Consider the following 20,881-nt stretch of genomic DNA (forward strand, 5'->3'; position numbering starts at 1 on the left):
GGTTTTTTTGAGGTGTGGTGATTTGTTTTTTCTTTTAATGATAAAATCCTTTACTCTCACCTCCCAGATGGAATTCCCTGAAGCACTCTCACGTGAGCATATGTCAGGGATGATGCCTTGCTTAGAGAAAATGCTGTAAATACCAACTGCTCTCCTGAAGGAACAAAGCAAAGGAAGCTACACAGCAACTGCTGTTTTCTGGCAAGTCAGAGGGGCACCATGCCTCCTAAACCAGCTCCCAGAGTGACTGTACATCATCACTAGTCAGGTGCCCTTTCCAGAAGATGACTGTTAAAAAAATGAAGAAAAGGAGGGAGAAAGAGAGAGAAGGAAAAGGAGAAGAAAACAATGGTGAAAGGCCAAAAGCAGCTGCAAAGACACAACCACACACATGGTTACCCTGGTGGTGTTTAAAGAGGCATGTCTGCCTCATGGACTGGCCCTTTGATAGCACAGTCCTATCCTTGCCGACATACCTGCATTTCCTTACAGCTTGAGAGGGGAAGGCACCTCTGTCCTTCGAGGTAGCTACAGCCATGCCAGCTTGTGCCCAGTTAGTGGCTTGGAGCTGTTACACTTGAACACAGGTCCCAGAGTACAATTAGTTCCAAATAATTACACTTAGGTTTTAGGAAACCTTACCTGACTTTCCTTGGTGTTCAAAGACTGCAAGGAGAGGATGGGTCTAGTTCTCACAGATGCTGCAAGGAAGCTTTATTATCTCCTTGTACAGATACCAGAGCTGAAATACAGGAATTGGAGTGTCTTGTCTGGGAGGACCCCAGGAGGTCAGGGACCAGATGTCAGTCTCACGTGTTACCAGGTTAAAACCTGTTCACAGCACCTCCCACTCCGCAGCTGTGAGAGTTACAGTATTTGCTTCATTCACACACTTCAGGCTGAGAAGTCAAAGCATCAGTTTGTGGCTTCTCCAAATGATCTTAGCCTGTGTCCACAAAAAGCTCAGGAGCGTAAATCAGTGGCCTGTGACCCCCACAGGGAGGCTATCAGCAGACAGCAAGAGGAGAAAGTGCTGCCTTCATTTCAAGGCAAGGGGAGTTGGCTTTAATTTTTAAAACACTCTCCCAAGTGATTGATGAAGCAATATTTTTGGAGAGGAGAGGAAACTGGTGGTTTCGTGGGGCTGGGTCAAAAGTCTCATGATGCCAATTGCCTGCATCAGAGTACTTGTACCAAAATCCTTCAGACATGGAGGCCTGGCCAAAATCATCTGCTCTGGCTGAAGCAGGAATGGCATCTGGAAATAAAATCTCACTTGAGGCAATCAACAAGGCATCAGGATCTTGAGGCAAAGGCTGTCTTGTCCAACCATCTTAATACGATCCAGAGCTGATTCCTAGGTGCCCTGTGGCGGACCAAGGAAGGCAATGCAAACCAGAGCTGGAGCTGAGAACAGTACCATCAGTGGACATGGCGCTGGACTGTGCAGCCACTTCCCATCATCACCAGTTGGAAAGAGAGAAAGGGATGGACTTCAGGGATGGTCTTAGCTGTAGCTAGTGGAGAGTCTTCTGATTGCATTAGGAGACCCCGTACCAGCAGCTGGGAGGCAGGAAGGTGTTCATTGCATTTATGTTTTTCCTTTCTTTCTTTATTAACTACAATTCCTCTGACCTCTGCAGAAGGAGGGCATACAGGAAGAGGAGTATCAGCCATCTAATTACAGTGCCTGATTTCGCTGCTGCTTTTACACATTTATCAAAGGTTTTATCGTTGACTTCAGCAGAGTTGAAAAAGAGCCCTTGCTTCATCAAGTGGCACCAGATTAAGTTAGCGGGATTCTGTTCCAGGACTTCTGACATGCTTCCAACATCCAGCCTGACACTGCCCAGGCTGTGGGTAATTTGATTCTGCTGGCACTGATGAAAATCCTGAGCAGCAGCAGCAGAGATTGCACCTTAAGATCTGCATACTCAGATGGTAGTGCCTACTTCTTTGCATGTCCAGCTGATTTATTTTCATGCATAATGATCAGAAAAGCAAGCCAATGCCCTCAGACATACCCAGCTTATGGTATATCTCAAAATCAAAACTTGATTTCAGTAAGAATCATGAAAAATGGAGCCATTATGTTCTGCAGAAGTTAATGGCTGAGGCAGAATGCTTTGTGCCCTGGCAAAAATCTGTGATGTTAGCTGGCTGGCTTCCATTTGAGAGACCTTGTCGATTTTTGCAGACGGCAGCTGGATGACCTCAGCGACAGGAATTGGGGCCTCCCACTTCACATGGAGAAAGCCCTTCAATCTTTAACTAGCCAGTCTTTGACTTCATTTTATTTAAAGACTTTAGGCACTGTGCAGTGCTAAAGAGGATCTTGCTGAGCTCCTATTACCTCAGCAGCAGCTGATATATAATGAATTATTCAAGACTATCCAGTTCCTTCATTAATTTTAATAAATCAAGTTTTCCACCATGTTCTAGGCAGTGCTGCCAGCTGGGATATGATGTGGTAAATCCATTATTTCCTGGGGCCTTTCTCATTTGGTCCAGGTTTACATACCTGAGGGCCTTTATAGTTAACGAGAGATTAGTAGCAGACAGCGCGAATTTGGGGTAGATCTACAGTGGGTTGAAGAGGCAACAGAACTCCCCCATCTCTCAGGAGGTGGCAAAGCCCTGTCTTTACACAGGGAAGAACGCTTTGCATGTACAGAAACGGACTCAGCTGCTACACACTGACCTCCAGGGCAGAGTGTAACCCTTCAGACAGATGGCCTGGGTGCTGCAACAGCTGAGAGAGGCACTTCCCATCTTTCACACACACGCACTCTCACAAAATTGTTCCTAGGTCTCTAATATTTCTCCAGAGCAGGCAGGTTGTGGTGTTTATGAACCAGTCCCATTCAGTAGGCATCTACATGGATCAGTCTTACGTGTAACGCATGCACGCGTTGCCATGCACAACTGTTAATAAGTATGCGAGCTGCGTCTCTCGGTACACTGCATACATCCTGTCCAGGCTGCTGATAAACTTCTTCACAGCGCAGTAGCTGCCACAGCAAACACAGAGTTGATCTGGTGACTCCTGTAGCCTGTCTTTCCTTCAGCTTCTGCTCAAACTCAACAACAGAAAATACTTTCTGACACTGAAGCACTTTCTGTACGTCTCTTGAGTAGGCACGGACACACTTGTCTGTTCATTCGCTCTCAGCCTCCGAATTGCTCAGTCTGTTCTTTGCTTCCACTCTCCTGGCCCAATAAGAATCAATCTCATAGTGGAGTCAAAGGCAGAAAGATGCTGTATGTCCCCTATAGAGTTTACTTTTACCATATTGTGCTGCGTTGCATAAAGAAGTCAGATTGACCTATTTCCTCCTTTTTCTCCTCCTTTGTAAACTGTGGGTTACTCAGGGCAGGGGAATTCTCCAGCCCAGGTCTTGTAGAGGATTTAGCACTTAAGGCCATTATCCTTCCCGTACACAGGACATGCAGTTTTCACTGCAGAGAAGCAGAGCATTCAGCCTAAACCAGTTTCTACTGTGGCTGCATCCAGCCCTGACTATTCCTATCTTCAGAGAGCTTAAATTGTCATGAAGACATGATCAGATATAGCATAGCTGCGCTTTACAACACATGCAAGTAAGACAGAAATCTCTGTAGCTGCTTTTGTTATCATGTATTTTAGGAGAGGGAAGATGAACTGCTGGGAAGAAGAGAGGCTGGACACCAGCAATGCTGAGCACGAATTGTTTACAGCCATGGTGATAAATTCAGTCTGCGGGTTAGCCCCCGAGTATCTAACCTGCCAGCATCTACGTGGTGCATACTCTCATGAATGTGCTGCTGGTAAGGCATCCAAGTACAGCAGCTTATGCACAGACCTGGCATCAAGGCTCAGTTTGATTGACAGATGAAAGACAGACCTTGCTAAAGGAAGGTCACAGTTATGGAAGATTAAATGATTAGATCTTTGGGGATGGAACATGAAAGAATAGCACCTAATTGTGAGAAGTAAGTGTGGCTCCTTACAGGGTATTAAATAGCAATATCCATGTATCTGTGTTTCAAGAAGTGGGAGGGACATTCGCAGATCCCTGCAACCTGCTGGCTCTTCTAGTCTGCATTACCTGTGCCTGAGCCATTCCCACTAATCACCACAGCCCCCAGAAAATTGTTCTAGAGGTTAAATATCTTCACTATGAAATCATGCATCTTTCTGTAGTCTGCCTTAGTCTACCTTCTGTTCCCAGCCAACAGCAATGTGCTGCTCTTATGAAATGTATTTTCCAAACTGACCTAAATCTAAGGCCACTCTTATCTCATGTTTCGGTATTCAGACAATCAAAAAAAAAAAAAAAATCTCAGATTAATGTTGCAGAGCTCCCAAGACGGTTACTGCTGAGCAGCTGACAGAGGTAGCTTTCTACTTACTCTGCGTGCATGGCACTGCTGCTGACTGTAGTTCCACTTAATTTTTGGAATGACACTGTGCTGGTTTTAGGACCCAATGTATTTCAGCTCTTTCATGCCATCATTGATCCTGAAGGTCTTTAATTCTCCCAGTGCCTTTTTTCACTTATCAGTTTTGTGCAATTCTTAGCTTGTCATCTTTATTTACTACTTTCTATTTTCCCAGTGTTTATACACACAACACGCTTGCTTTCACTTTCCCAATAAACAAGAATCCTGTTTTTTTCAGAACTAGTATATTTACTTTCCTCAGTCACAGGATTGTGGCTATTTGAATATTTAGCAAAAAAAAAAATTATTGTTTATATTTTTCTACTCAAATTTCCTTTATTACCTAGCTCATGGTTGTTTTCAGCTCTCTGAAACTGACATTTTTAGAGTGGTAATGATGGATAATTGGTTTGTACTGGGCTCTGTTTGCACACAGCAAATATAACTGTGTAGTGATCATTGGTAACTAAGCAACCTGTTATGTTTTGAATTCTGTGATCAATTCCTTTCTATCTGTCAAGATTAAGTCTAACACATCATGTGCTCACAAGGGATACAACAATTTTTGAGGTTAAGAACCCATCATCTATAAGATTGGGAGTAACAGAGGCATGAGGTCCCTGTCTTCCCACTCTTGACTACAGTCACTTACAGGCTTGTAGCCTTTTTCAGTGGGTATGAAAGTTTAATGGTCTTGTAGTCTTGGTTAAGTTAAGCATGATCCAGAAGTAGTTAATTGGCTGCCACATTTTTTCCTGTGATTTAGATGGTGACAGCAAACTTTTTTTTTTTTTTTGTTAAAGCAAATTGTTCACATTCAGAGGCTCTCATTTGGGTGGTTTGCCATTCAGAAGGCAGAAGGACACTTGTGACAGGCTTGAGTTGCTTTGTTCCTGCAGCCGGGAAGGTCTCCTGGCAGCGGTTGCTGCATGGGACATTTGAAACCTCCTCATTATCTACTGTCTTGTTCCATGTGAATGTTTCTTTCTTCCATTTAACCTGGGGAAGTAATACTCACCAAACTTAAGGGCTCAGAAAACTCCTTGTCAGGGAGCCAGTAAGGATGGACGTCTCTGGAAAGGAAGGTGAGGTGGAAGCCTGGCAGTAGGGCAGGTTGAGACAGCAACCTTGGACAAGGGGTACAGTCCCACTGCACCTAAATGGGAGGAGCAGAGTGGGCCCCATCATTTAAGTCGTTGCCCTGGTCCTTGCCTGAGCTAGGCTATGTATGTACTGATTCTGGCCTTGCCAACTTGACTTCTTGCATGACATCAGAGCTGTGTTGGGACTATGGCTTTCTCTGGGGCTTGTCGGCTGAACCAAGATATAGTCATGGGGCCACTCTGCTCTTGGCCAATGGGTGGCAGGAGCCAGGGAGGAAGTCCCAGATGAGGCTGGTCAAGGTAACTGGAGGCTGTTGTACTATGGGCTCTCACTCTCCTTAGCCTAGGCCTGGATCTGCTTTGCTACCCAACTTCTGTTCCAGAGGGATCACTAGTAGACACATCATATAAAAGAAATCCATTTTAGTTTCATGCAAAAAAAGAAAACGTGGCCCATCTGGAGCAGGTTGTCCTCCATCGCTGTCCATCTGCAATTAATGTTATATGGTGCTTGGAAAGAAATCTTTACAAGCTCCATCTCCAGACTTTGCAACTCACCCTTCTTGCTGTTGCTTCCTGCTGAAAGGAGCCATATGGATTTTGTACTGAACGTTGCATAAATGCTAATATGTGAGTATATTTAGAGGTGGCATATGGGCAATAGTAAATGGAAATGAGTGCTTTTTTTCGTTCACATTACACAGGCAAGTTCAGCAAAGCCAGATGCTGCAGTGGGTTAGTCAGGAAGCTTTATTCACCTGGAGTCCCAGGTTCAGATCTTGATTTCTGCACTTGGCTGCGCTGTCTGACTTTGTCAATGGTACTGGTGTTTGCCAGCAGATGTGGAAAATCCTGAAACCTTCAGCTGTTGTAAAAAAACCCCACAACATACAGTCTGATCTGGGTGATATTATAGGCCAGAAAGAGACAGATCTGTCGTTTGCAGTACTATAGGCACAAAGGTACGTGCTAGAGGTATTTGTGTCAATACAGAAAGGTCATGGTGTAGTCTAGTAGCTGACAGAGCAGTCTGCTGTAGCTAGTAGATCAAGGAAATTATTTTAATTTTGAATCCTCGCTGAGCACCAGAAAGTCCTGGGATATGTGGGAGTCTGCAGCCTTCAGTGCCCTCTCTGTTGGGAAGGGTAATGTGATTCGTATTGGTGCAGTGTGTCACAGCGCCTGTTGTGCCTGCCCTGTTTAGGGAGCAGGAGTGTTCTCTGTGCTCAGGCAACAGGTATTCGAGCTGGATCTGAAAGCTCTGGACTGAGCCATCTGCCATCAGGCAAGCTGATGTCTGCACAGTAACTGGCCATGTTAAGAAATCTCCTACAAAATAGACTTTCCTCTTTTATATTTTTCAGTGTTTGGGGAATTTACTCATAGAGCCCCAAGCAAAAAAAAAAAATATCCAAGCTGAGCAGAGATGGAAATTTTTCATGAAACTGTAGATAGAGCACTGCCTTTGATGATAATACCATAATTTTATCTGCTCTGATTAAGAGGTTAATTAGATTTAGAGCATTTATACACAAAGGAAAAATGACAGCATCCTGACAGATTTTTACAACTTGCTGTGGGGTTGGCTTAAGCAAATCCACTGTGGTCACTACATTCCCCACTTCTGTCACAGCCTGGTGCCTCTTATTTACAGCCTTGCCTGCAACAGTAAATAGCAGCCATAAAGCATTTTGCCACTGGTCCTGCCAGCTGATGAGTCCATTTTAAAGCCTGCTCATTGCGTTGTGTGCATTTCTCTTTGCATAGGGAAGTAGGTAGTTTTGAATGTCACCCAGTCCTGCGGAGGCAAGTGGGAAGATGGATTATGCTGGCAGCAATCCATCCATCTGTTCATCTGCCAACACTAATGTTTAGCTTTTCAGGCTCCTAGTTGCCTTAAATAATGCTGACCTACAGGATCTGGGGTGGGAAAGGTCACGTAGCTCATTTTGTCTTCCATTTCTTAAGTGGTAATTAAACTTTCTGAGGTGTTATGGCTAGCTACATGCAGGAATTGTTGATGGGTATTTATGAAGTTGATGTTAAATCCTTTTCTGAGATGCTGTGTTGCATGAGACTTTTACCATCACATTGGCTGCAGAATCCCCACTGTTTCTTCTTAGAGTACCCCTTAAAAACGGTGTTTATGAAGGATTCACATCTGTTTCCCATGAGTGATTTGGTGTCTGCATAGACAACATTTCCTCTCTTTTGATTGATACTACCAAGTTGTATCTACAGAGTGGTTTTGTCTCTCCTTGCTGTAGAGTGTTCAGCTTTGGGTAGGTGTGGGTACTTTAAGACGACCACAAGGGCTGCAGATTTTCAGTGCTGTGCCGGAGCCAAGTTAAAAGAAAGCTGGTTGTTTGCCTGCAGCTCGGCCGTGATGTACTTGGTTGAGCTCTTAGCACTGCCTTGGTAATATAAATGTGCGTGCAAGGGCTCTCATCAGCTACTATCATCTGTGTCTTATTTTTTCCCAGTTACAAAAAAAACAAAGGTTAACGAGAATGTAGCAGCCTTCATGAGACACTTGGAATGTTTTGCAAAATGGCTGAAAGTAATGATACCTGACTCTGACTGCGAGATGAATAGAGCCCGGAGCTGGTTGGGAGCAGCCAGCTTCAGATGCTGCGGTGAGTTAGTGGCATAGGAAGGGGCATGGGGTATCTTGTGACTCTGGATCCAGGGTGGGTCATCCTCACCATTTATGTCATGGGGCTATGTGATATAGCTAATATCTGAGATCCACAGCACAGGGAGAAGGGATCTGGTTTACTGTCCTCTTCTCCCTCGCTCGCTTAGAAAGAGCTGCAGAAATGCTGCATTTATTCTTACTGTTCTTCACAATCTTACATATGCAATGGCTAATCTGCACTGCCAAAAGATGCGGCTTACTTGCACAAAGTATCCAATGCATTTGAGCAAACAAAACCAATTTCTTACAGCTGTCTCTAAACAAAGGGGCATGTCCTTCCTCCTCCTCCATCACCTTTCACTGTAGAGTAGGAACTGGTGGAGCACCAAAAAGAAAGAGTCGCTTGGCAATATTGCTAAGTTAAAATATATAAAGTGGTCAGGAGCATCCCAAGAGCATATGCGGTAGTATTAATCAGTCTTAGAATTTCTTTCTTAATGGCAACTTTAAAAACATTGCCAGTAAACCATGCATGACGTGATGTGTGTGGGGGCAGGTGAGGCCAGGTTTGTGTGTGGTGAAAAATCCCATGGACCTGTATTTCCTCTAGTCTGATCTCTCCAAATCCCATTCCTGTGGCATCACCTAGGCGTTAATGCCCAGCTGGGGTCAGAGGAAGCCCAGAGAGATTCTCCTATCTTGAATGCATCTGATATAGTTTTAAGTTAAATACCTTGATATACGGGATCTACTCTTAGAAACCTTTGGTGACCAGCTGTTTAGGGTAGACCACACCTGGAAAGTTGCCCTCTGGAATATGTGCTCTTCCCAGTGTGCTGGGATTTGTGCCTAAAGTCATTTACCCTGGTGTCTCCAAGTGAAGGAACCCAGAGCTCCAGCCCAGTCCAAACTGGCCACTTCTGCTCAGCCCTGAGCTGCTCTGGGCATTTCACCACGTGACATGTCTCTGCAGTCACAGAGTCATTAGCAGAAAACTAATAGCTGCATCCACAGTAGAACAACAGCTCCCCACAGGCAGAGATCCTGTTTCAAGAAGTAATTATGTTCCTGTAGCCTCCTCTGTCTACCAGTGCAATAAACCAGTTCCTGCCCCTGTCTGGCCCCACCTGTTTGTGGCGATACCTCCTTTCTTCCACCCATAGCACTCACAGCCCCCACATCGCCTCGCTTCTAGCTGGTGGAAAGGCAGGACAGTGCTCTCCACCCTGGCCAGCAGCAGGTCAAGAAGAACAATTAGGGGTGCTAATTGCAAGCCGCAACATTTCCTACAGGGAGGACACCAGCTGGAGTCTTCTCCAGCTATTGGAGTTGCTAAAGCTTCTAATCTAGACAGGCAGGCTAAAGGAGCTAGGGAAAAAAAACCCAAACAAAACCCAAATCATTTCCGTAGCTGATTGAAATGGAGGGGAAGGGGAGAGGTGCAAATCCAACTTGAAAGAGCAGCCTTTGCCTCTGATAGTCAACTGGGAAAAATAACTTACTGGAGCATTCGAGAATATGAAACACAAGCAAATAAATGATGCAGATAGTCTGATCAAAGGGTTGCTATACAAGAGAGAGCCTCAGTCAGTGCTGGTCCGGCCTCCATGTGCTTAGGAACCTTGCCCAATAAATTTGATTAACAGCTCCATGTAATGTAGGAGAAACTGAATTTTGCTCTTGGGATTTGTACCTGATGTAAAGTGCTTTCAGACTCCATAGTCCATTAAAACTATGTTTATCAGAAGATGCAAAAGAGAGGGGCAGGGTAATTTTGTCTCCAGTTCCTGAGTTCACATGGAGGCAAAGAATCTGAACACAGAAGTAGATGGAAAAGCTGACACAGACGCATCAGTTGGATTTGACCTACATTGGGGCATTTACTGGCAAAACTGTCTGCATTTTAGTAGAGTGTTCTACTTTAGCTTTATAGATACTGGTCCCCTGTGGTTATACTTCTGTAAAAACAGTTCTAAAACAATAACAACTTTCTGGAGTAAGAGTGCCCATCAGGTGATGAGTGGCACATGCCTGGAGCAGTACTACTGTTTAGAGTAAAAAGTTCCCTAGTAAGTTTCTGTGTGTGTAGGGCAACTCCTAGACATAAAACACAGCAGAAAAGGTAAGAGTCTTTGCTAGGGCAAAAGGCATACTCTGAAATTTACTAATAGTACTAAAAACCCACTGAAAACAAGGCATCTTGCAGTTTGTACACCCCTCGGGGGGCTTAGATAAATAGCATGTGCAGAGGAAGAGGGAGTTCCACTGGGACTTTATCAGTTCATCGTTAATGTGTCACCAACCTGAATTAGGAATGTTTTTCCCAGAGAAAGCAAGCTGAAAGAGAGAACTGGTATTTTAGGAAGGCGATTCCTGTGCCCCAAATCCCTAGAACACTTGTGCAGAGTGAGAGGGCCCAAGTGTGACTGGAGCGCAGCCTGTCCTTGCAAGCGGTCATTACTCAACTAGGATGCTGGGTAAGGGATGACTCTAAACTGCATATTGCAGAGTAGGAAGCTGTGAGAGAGCCCACACCACTGCCTTCAGAGAGCACACAGCACTGAGCCTCAGGAAAATAGAGCAAAAAACTGTGCAACAGCGGCTTTTCTATGCTTGAAACAGCTCTGGAGAGGCATGGGGTGCCCAGTGGCTATCGTGGCAGCTGAATGAAATTGTCATTTGTGATAAGGCATCCTGAGAGCTGGGGAAAATCCTGGCTCTGTGCCCATTGGCACAAGTCCAAGTGATTTCACTGGAGCCAAGATTTTTACTTGTGAAATGAATGCCAGGGTGAAGCTGCAAAAATAACGCCTGGTAATGAAATCCACTTGCAGCACTGCGCCTATGCGCCAGAGCCCTGCTGCGAGCAGGAGTGTTTGCACTGGCTCTGGCCAACACCGTGTTGTTCTTGTAAGAGGGAGGATGAGTCAGGAAGTGTGAAGTGCCACTGAATTCATCTAGGATGTCACACAACTGCCCATTTGTAGGCAAACTCGCATTTTCCTGAGGGATTTTTTTGACCCAGTTTTTGGTTTTTTTTTTTTTTTGCTAGCTTTCTGCGAATTCCCACCAACCCCAGGGACTATCCATCAATATCACCATAGCAACAAGAAGTCATTAATGGTATCCTGCCTATTGACAGTCAGAGTCTACACAGCACTGAGCTGGGTGGCAAGCCATTGCCATCAGCTTCAGGGAGAAAGGCGAGAGCTCAGGGTCTCTGTGGGATCAGTCCTCTCTTTCTCCCTCCCCAACATCTCCCCAGAGAGGTCCTGCATTTCGTAGTGGCAATAAGGACATATTTCTTCCCTTAGCAAGTCAAGTGCAGTGTGTGTTGTAGGGACCTGCTGCCAGGAAAAGACTGGATTTGCTGCACAAGTAAGGATAAATGTGCCTCTCTTGAGTTTGTTTGCACGGGGCTGTGGCACTGAGAGACGCTTTACATTGCAAATAAGCAACTTACCCTGCAAACCTACAGGGAGTTCAGAGCAAAGCAGGAGGCTCAGGGGCCAGGAAAGGGGAATGGCAGACTAAACTGTGAGGAGAGATAAAAGAAATGTCATATAATTCTGCTAAATGGTGAAGGAAGGGAAATTCTCAGCAGGTATAAATTAGCATTGACAAGCTATACTGATTTACACCCAGCTCATCGTCTGGCCCACAGTAAATCAGTTGAAAAGCATCAGCATCTGAAAGGGAGGGTGTTGTTTAGAGAGGCCCATGGCAGGAGTTGGAGATTGAGAAGTTGAAAATCTGCAAAAAAGATAAAAATTAATTCTCCTAGATAGATAGGGAAAAGCTTGTGATGTTCCCCGGGCTGATGCAGAGGCAGAGCCTGGCCAGCTGCACCAGTTCCTTGTCAGGACTCTCACTGCCTGGTAGCAGGCAACATGTAGTGCTGGACCTTCTGGGGACAAATCCCTCAGCTGATGGGTACGGTCCTCCCAGGCTTTCTGTAGAACCATTGCTAAGTACCTCCACACTCAGCCATCCACGCCCCAGCCTGCTGACACTACTGCCATCCACATTTCCTCATGCCGAACCTGCCTCCACCAGCAATATGCCAAAGTGCCTGACAGCTTTGGGATGTGGCCAAACAAGGCATAGGATGAGATCATCCATCTCCCTCACTCTCCTGAACACCTCCTTCCTCCCTCAGGCCTCTCTGAGCTCACCGATGAGGTGTATGTTGCTGGCTTGGAAGGACTCTGCTCGTCCACCTTCCATCAGCTTTGGGGGGTGCTGGACTAGGTTTGGGTACAAAGTTAATGAACTGAGATCAATACAGTTAGGTTGGGGAATTTTTTTTCCCCACTAGCAAGAGGGGAGTCAGTGTTCATATTGCCTTGTTGGAAAAACCAATGCAGTAAGCCACTAGTGCACTCAAAGTTCGAGGCTTATGGCTGTGCTGCAACATACATCTTTCTGGTGCAAGGAAGGGAGCAGAAACTTTTGACATACACCTTGTTCTTAGAATTAATGTTTGCTTTCTTACCTCTGCCCTATACTTTTTAAGGATTGGGCTGAGACTTTTGGGGCATGTTAGAACAAGGAATTAGGAATCCCTTCAGCAACCGTGATGGATCTAACTGTATAGGACTGGTTTTCTGTTGTCTTCCTGGAGCTGGTGGAGGCAGTGTAACAGCACATGGGAAAAGCTGTGTTTCTGTGTTCCCCATTTGTCGTGTATTGCTAGTCCAGCCAGGAGTATTTCCACCTTGAAAAAAATCCAGCGTCATGACTCAGGCCCTGCACATCATGAGATTAAACCACGAGTTGAATGATGATGTTAAAAAAAAAGACCGATTTTTCTTTTTTTCCCATTTAGTGTGACTTGGCTTTTTACCTCTTTCTTGCCAGAGAGTGAGTGAAAGTTGTGAGTTGAAAAGCCAGTCTTCAGTGCATGCTGGAAGAAAACATTCAGCTGAGTGCTTAGGTGAAGGCTCTGTTGATCCTCATCACATGCTGCAAGGGAAAGGGAGCGGCCAGCTCTTTCGTGCTACTGGCTCAATTTACTTCTCTCTCTCAGCTGTCATGTTCACCTAACCCAACATGACCCTGCATTTTTTGCACTGTCCCCTCTGCCTTCATAAAACACACACAGGGGATCAAGATGGTTTCAGATGATCTGAGATGTAGTTCCCCACCTCATCAGCTACCTGCTGCAGACATGCTCTATCTGTGTCTGCACTTTCCAAAATTATCTGCTGCTGATCACTTCTGGAGACAGGCCTCTAGGCTGGCAGTACTGGGCTGGCTTACAAAGGCTTGTCTAGCGATCAGCTGAGCAATGGCAGGGTTGTGCTGGGGGTGCACCTCTGTCAGCTGGAAGCCAGAGGGGAACGGTCTGGAGCTGGCACTGGGAGGTTGTAATTGATGTTGAAGCCTTTGCTGAGGCGGAGCTTCAAGTCACAGCTTGGACCTTTTCTGCCCCCCAAGGAATAATAAATTTGCTTGTAGCTGTATTGCAGTCATTTTCTGCAGGTAGTACTAATGTTATATCTATGCAGAGTAGGAATTTGAAGGGGGAGTGGAGGTACCAGGCTGTAAAGTGGGCTCACATACGGCTTTGTACTTCCCAGATCTCACAGAGGGCTGGATAAGTTTTCCTGGCTGAGGTTTGCCTCCGAGAACTGCATGTATCTGAGCCAGGGAGGTTGGAGCCAGGTATGGAGCAGGGTTGGAGGCTGTGTTTAGCTCATGTCTGTTCATCGTGAAGCTAATAGTGCTTGCTCTGTGTGCGTGCCAAGACTAAGGTGGGTGGTGGTCAAGATCAGCTCTGTGTGAGCCAAAGGCATGGGAATGCTTGGCTCATGGTGTGTACACAGAACAGGGGAAGCCACCTGGGTCCTGAACATCAGATAACTCAAGCCTATGCATTGGCTCTGCTTGGTTCTAACCCCCATGGGCTCCTTCTCCAGCTGTAAGAGAGGAGCAGAGTGGCTCATGATGTTACAGACAAGTGCAGGATCTCTCAATCAGATGCACCCTGCAGGTTCATAAGTGCTGTTGTGATCTGTCCCAAGAGGGGACTTTATTGCAAATAGGAGTTTCTTCCTCCCGAGAAGGAGTCATCCAAAGGAGCTTTGTGGCCAGCCAGTGTGTGTTGACTCACTGAAAGCTTGGCAGATGATGAATGGTGCCATCTCCAGGGGCACTTCACAGCTGATGCTGCCAGGCAGCTCCAGCTGGGACACATGATGGGGGTTTCACACTGGTGTCTGCAGGAGCATTTGTTTCGGTAACCAACAGACTCAGCCTTCCTTTGCTCCAAGGTGAATGTTAATCCTCTCAAGCTCCATTCCCTCTGCTGCATTGTCAGCAGGACTGTTGGAGCAATATTGTCCAAGAGATTGAGTGGTGCATTGGTGAAACAAAAAGGGGTGCCCTTTCCTGAAGCAAGGAATCAAAAGGGGACGCAGGTCACCTTGAAAGTATGCTGCCTGAAATCAGTGCACTGGAATGCTTGCCCTTAGAGGTAGGTTGGAAGTACCATGTCATCACAGCCTTTCTGAAGGAGGAACACAAGGAGAAAACCATGCTGCGACACAAGAAGGAGAAGCTGCTGAGACTTAAGAGAGCAGCCATAAAAATTCATCAAAGGTGCTGCTGCCAACTGCACAGATGTGTGGAGCAGTAGGGCTTCTCGGTTGAAACCCTTCATATCAATAAAGCAAAGTTCCCAAACAGCTTAAAAACCCCATAGAAAGGGAGCCAAGAATGCTTGAGACCTTAAGTGATTCCATACAGTTTTGAGATTAGCTTTTCCACTGCCTTGAGACTATTTAGCATCCAATCTGACCAAAATAGAAGTTCACGTGAAGTTACGGTGATTCCTGCACTTTCCTTTCTGGAACCATGTGTACCATAGCAGGATGATCAACAAATAATGTGGACAGATTCTTCTCTGGCACATCTGGCTGGCACATGTATAACTTTGGGCTGCTCTGATCAGCCATCCCTGAACATGGGCAAGACCAGTTCTTTTCCTGGAGGCAATGGTCATGGTGGTGATGGTTCAGAAGTGGTACCTGTGAAGCAGCAGCCACAGATGGGCTGTGTAAACTTGTGTTGACGCAGGAAGAGTTGGGGAAGCAGGAAAAAAAAAGAAAAGAATGAGAAGAGTTGTGAAAGGGGGAAAATGGTTAGAAGTATAATGTGACAAGGCAAACAGCTCATTGTACAGCAGAAATTTAATGTCATTGCCAGTGCCCTCAGCAACCCTGTAGACCCTGGGCTGCACTGGATCTTCAGAGGTTCAAGAGAGACTTTGTTCCCTGTGCCAAGCTGTCTCTGAGACAATATGGTCCATGCTTATGATTAAATTGGGAACGCAAAGACTATAAATACGATGAGCAGACTAAAGAGATTATGGATTTCTCTATATTACCTAGTTTTGAAACCAAGATGGCAGTTACTTCTCTTGTTAGCAATCCTGATTTGTGCCATGGAGCAGACAATGAAAGCAGTGATAATATGTAAACTTAAGGAAAGTTATGCTCAGCTGTTTACCCTGGGAAGGAAAAGGAACCCAGGAGATCGTACCAGTTTAGCTGACTGCTGTGTCTGTACCTCTCCTGCTGCAATTAAGAGACACTATATAAGCCTTGTTCCTGTTTCAACTGCTGGAACAGACAAAAACCCCAAGAAATATGACTGTAGTCACCTAATCATCCCACTGCATCAACTAGTTCCTGCAGCACAGCTCTGGTTAAGTGAACAACTAAGAAAACAAATACAGCCAAGGCTCCTTTATTTTTCTTGTTAACCTTTAATGTGAAAAAATAGATGTATCTGGCATTCTTTCCCTTGAGATTGCTGGCGTTCTGCTAAGCAGTTGGAGTGATGTGCATGACATGGCAGTAGACAGATCATGCTGTGTGCATGAGGTTTGCTGTATTAGATAGCAAAAAACTCACAGCAGTATCATAGCTTGCTAAAATCCTTTGTACAGCTCTTTGAAATATGCATTTTGCATCCCTCTAGCTGGTTAGATCTCTGAAATAAAAGGGAGACTGTACTCCAGAATAAACCAACTTCTGTTCAGTGATGCAATTTGTAAAACCCAATGCATAGAAATTAGAATAAGACCTGAGGGTTAGTTTAATCTCTTATTTCAAGATGGAGTAAGGTGGCTTTGGTTACTTCCCTCCTGAAAGCGGGAATTTGGCGTGATGGCCATAACTCAGAAGTTAATTTGCTTGTGACTGAGTTGCTGTAAATGTGGAGACTGGAAAATATACCAGACTCACCCGATCTCTCTGATCAAGGCAGGAGAGACCAGAAAATAGCAAGCTGCTCTCCACAATCTCATGGAATAAGCTTCCCTGTTGGATGAATCTGTTGAGCAAATCTCGCTGCAGTGAACTGTGCAAAGCAGCACTGGCAAACCTACTCAGCCCTACCAGATTTAGTGGCCTCTTTTCCTGAGGCCTTGTGAGGCTCTGTGGTCCCCTGTCCTGATGTCCCTGGAGTCCTTGGACATGACTGGTCCCCTCCACAGTGCTTTTCACCAGCACTGAACAACTTATTCTGTGCCTGCCTGCTTCATCCTCCTGACACTCTCTCTGATGCTTTGCTGGGAAGGTCAGCCAGGCAGAATGGTTCTTATGTGTATGGGGAAGAATAATTTATCCTTCAAGCTTTAATCCTTGAGAAATGAGTTCTTTGGGGGGATTTTGCAGGAAAATGAAGGTTAGTGGCAGGTCTCCAAGCAGGCACTTATCAGAGTAGTGGAGGAGAAGTTGATTAAACGGGATCACATGGTAGAAAATAAGCTGAGCACACGATACCTTTAGTCTTATGCTCGCTTAAGGCGTGAAGCTCATAACTTTCAGGAGCTTTTCACTCCCTGAGCCAGGGAACAGGCAAATGTTGCACGGACAACGTGATCGAAGAGCAATGATGTGCGCTTCCCACAGTGGCAGCCAACACTAAGCTGCTTTTTGTTGTTTGGACTGGAATAAGTCAGCATTGGCCTGGAGGATTGCTGGACTGGAATAAAGCCCTAGCTTTGGGGAAGTGTGGACAGGACTGCCTGGAAGTACCCAGGTGGGTAAATGAAGGAATGCAGTATCAACCCACAGTGCTCATGCACACCGGAGAGCAACAAAGAACTGGCGAATCACTGCTTGGTTTAACTGGAAGAGAACACAGGGTGCATTAGGACTTCTGTGTACCTTTAGAAGAGGGTAAACTAGGACCCAGAGTTGGGTCACCATGTGATAGATCAGTATTTACTTCTCTCCACTGCCTCACACTTATGTGGCATTTGCTAATTTCCATACCTGGGATCACCTGCTGTAGCTATAGACTGTAGTTATAGCTCTGAAGTGGTGGGGGGACAAACTCTTTCGTGTTGCTGTAGTTCTCAGTGTTTCTTTGGTGGTGACCACGTAAGATTGCGGCTAAATATTCTGTATGTACAGCGAGCCTGCAAGGATGTGCTGAAAGATCATCTTCAGCATATCAACCATAAGCATATTAACTCAGATTTTTTTTTATATCTCCACCTCGTGCTCTCCTCCAGCACAGTGCCTAGAACATGTTTGTGGTTGTGTTACTTTAGAGCTGGGTGTGTAGGCACAGTGTGCCATGAGGAATGGAGCACAAGAACAAGGGAAGGAGGGAAAGCCCTTACTCAGTGTTTCCGGGTTACAGGCCAGATCAGAATTATCTGGTGTTTTAGAGGGACCTCTGCTTTCTTCCTGCTCCAAGCATCCCTGGGCAGTGGGGGAAGCAGGCTGTGCCTCAGCACAGTCAGTCCCCCTTCACAGGTCATGGTGAAGGGCAGTGGTTGGCCTGGGTGCTCAATGAAATTAAGCTTAGCTACCTGACATGCTGTGTACAGCCCTCAGGGTAGTGATGTGGGGGGAATGGGCAAGATTAGAAGAGTTCAGTAGGAAAGAGATGGTCCTTTCAAGGATGGAGTGACAGGGAAGAAAGGTGCTTGTGTCCAAGGTGCCTTGTAGGCATGGGGTGAAACAGAGCTCACTGATTTCAGAGGCTTCCTCTCCAGCCAGGGCACCAAACGCCGTTTTCACACCCACCTGTGAGTTGCATCCATGTGCACCTTTGCTCTGAGCTCTCCTGAAAGGGACTTCCAGTGTCTTTTTTAGAGCAAAAAGTCACTTTTTAGAGAAAGAAAACTCAGCTCTGATGGGTGACAACAATTAAAATTAATTTGGAAACAAAATTCCCCTCTTCCTCCACCTAATCCAGTAATTTTTGGTGCCTGCCTACGTGTCAGCAAACTCTGCACAGCCTCCTCTGGGAAGTCTCTGTTTCCTGCTGTCTCTCACAGCTGGCTCTGGCTGTTCTCTGTCTTCTCTGGATCCTCCACTCTCAAACCTGCCTCTGGCTCCCCCTCTCTGTCCCTCACTCTCTGCCTGCCCTGCTCTGCCCACAGGAGGTTTCTCCCAGCTGCTCCTTCCCTGAAAGCAACTTTTGCCATCTCACGCACATCTTGTGGAAAATCCTGCCCTGGCAAAGCAGCAGCAGGTCCCTGCTGCCTGGCAGTGCTCAAGAACACTGGCACCTTCCACGCGCTTTGGGGAAATAGGCCTCTGCTCCCCTGCAGGGCAAAGGGATACTCTCTCCTGCTGGCATGTTTGAGGCATTTCCCCATGTAACGGAGGGACGCAAACCTGCCTGCATGGTCTGTGCCACGCACCTGAGCAGGCAGGGGCAGAGTGGTCCGTGGCCACCCATGCCTGGTGTCACCGCAGCTGTCCTGCAGCCCAAAGAGCGGTCAGCACCACAGGCCCCAGCAGAACCTCCATCTCAAGAGAGACCATGAGGAGACAAGTCAATTCTATTTTCAGTGCTGCCCCATCTGTTGGTGAAGGGAGCAGCCACAGACAGATCCCGCCCCATCGTTTTTGTGCCTTTGCTTTCTTGCTCCTCTCGTGACTGCTTCTCCCTGTCCTGTGTGCTTTCTTCTCTGGCTCCCTCGCTCTCAGTCATACATGCAGAGCTCGCCAAGCAAGCGTGTAGCTCAGGAGCCTGCCTCACATGGGCCTTGGTTTCTCTTCAGGCCTTACTGTACGTAGCTCCCTGCCTTGGGCAAGGACTGCTTTATTCTCAGCTCTCACCACAGCAAGGGTTGTTTTCTCTGTCTACTTGGTCTGAAAGCAGAGTGCAGAAAGTACATGGTTGCTTTTAGTCCTGTGGCTGTGACCTGATCACAGACCAGCCTGACAGGCCATGGCATCTCTCATTAACAGCACTTTCTCACAGGAGCCCTTCAGCACTACCGGGAGCCCTGTTCCCTACTCAGTGACTGGCTCTCACTTCATCTCATTCTCTCTTTCTTGACAGATCTTGTTATAACCTATGATCACAGAAAGTCCTGATCCTCACGTTTCTCTGCTGTCACCTGTGGGCTCCTCCAGAGCCGCGAAGAAGGGGGAGCTCCAGCCCCACCATGAGAAGACCGGGTGAGAAGTGCCTGTGACGTCTTGGGGAAGAGCCACACTTTGAGAGCTAGTTTTAATTTTTATTTTTAGCAATTATGAAGGATGGAAATAATATTCTTCATTCAGCGGTGATCCACAGGAGCAGCTCTGCCTTCCCTCTCGGATTAGATTAGAGATAATTTTCTTAATGCAGGAACAGTATGCTAATTTGAACTAAGCAAGGGGTCAATCAAGCTACCAATAAGTTACCGAGATTGGCTTCCAGGCAATATGCTGCCTCAGACTTCACCTCAGATGGAAGATGTCTGTTGGTGCCTCACGGGGTTGGATGCCTTCAGGAATTAAGCCTCTTAATTCACCTCCTGGTCAAGGTGGCTGTGCTGCCTGAATGGTTGGCAGTGTGTGAAGAACCCAGCTGCACTGCAAAGCAAACAGTCTGGGCTGTAACTTAGATGTTCCTGTCTTGCTTTACCAAGACCCCTTCCTGGGTGTTCAACCTGAAGGATTCTTGCCTGGCTTGTTATTAGAGACCGATGCCGCACCATCCCAGCTCTATGTTGCCATTACGAATCTCAGGCTGACCCTGTGTCCCCTGCCCAGTCTTATTCTCCTTTACGTATAGCACTCACTTGTTCCCTTTGCTGCTAGTTGCCAAGGGAGGGAGTGGACGGGACTGTAGCAGACACTGATGTCTTGTGTGACTGCTGGCAAGTCCATGATGCCTAAATCCTTAAGAGAAATTTGGAGTTTCTCCATTCAGTGTAAGGAGGCTCCTTCCACTTGCAAGGATGACTTAGACACTTGGCCTTCACCCTGCTGGCCCAAACCAAAGTTTTGGGATTTAATTCTCTGCATTGCTCTGAACATGTGATTTAGTCACTTAGATTCCCTGGGCCTTACAATGCTGAACACAGATCATGGGAACAGCCTTGGAAACTACACCTTCTCTTTCTGGGCCTCTGCTGAGCTGTCATGGTGGGTGATCATTTGGGCCTGTTTCTAAGGGGTCAGGAGGGTGCAAATCTGTGAGGCACCTTTTCTCTGCACTGGAAAGGCCTTGGAAATGCTTGGCTACTAGTTACTAAAACACATGCATCTTCCCTGTGAAGGATAAATCAGAGCATTAAGGGGCTGCAGTGTGACTGTCAGGGAGAGAAACCACCACCAGTCAGCCTTCTTCTTCCTGCTTGCTACTTGAGCCTTCCAGGACACCACACATCCTTTCCGACTCCCAGCCTCCTCCTTAACCCCCACACTCTTGTCTGCACCCCATTTGAGCGAAAGAACCTCAGTATCTCTTT

This window comes from Leptosomus discolor, chromosome 5, assembly GCF_034619465.1.
Source record: "Leptosomus discolor isolate bLepDis1 chromosome 5, bLepDis1.hap2, whole genome shotgun sequence".
NCBI classification, from domain to species: Eukaryota; Metazoa; Chordata; class Aves; order Leptosomiformes; family Leptosomidae; genus Leptosomus; species Leptosomus discolor.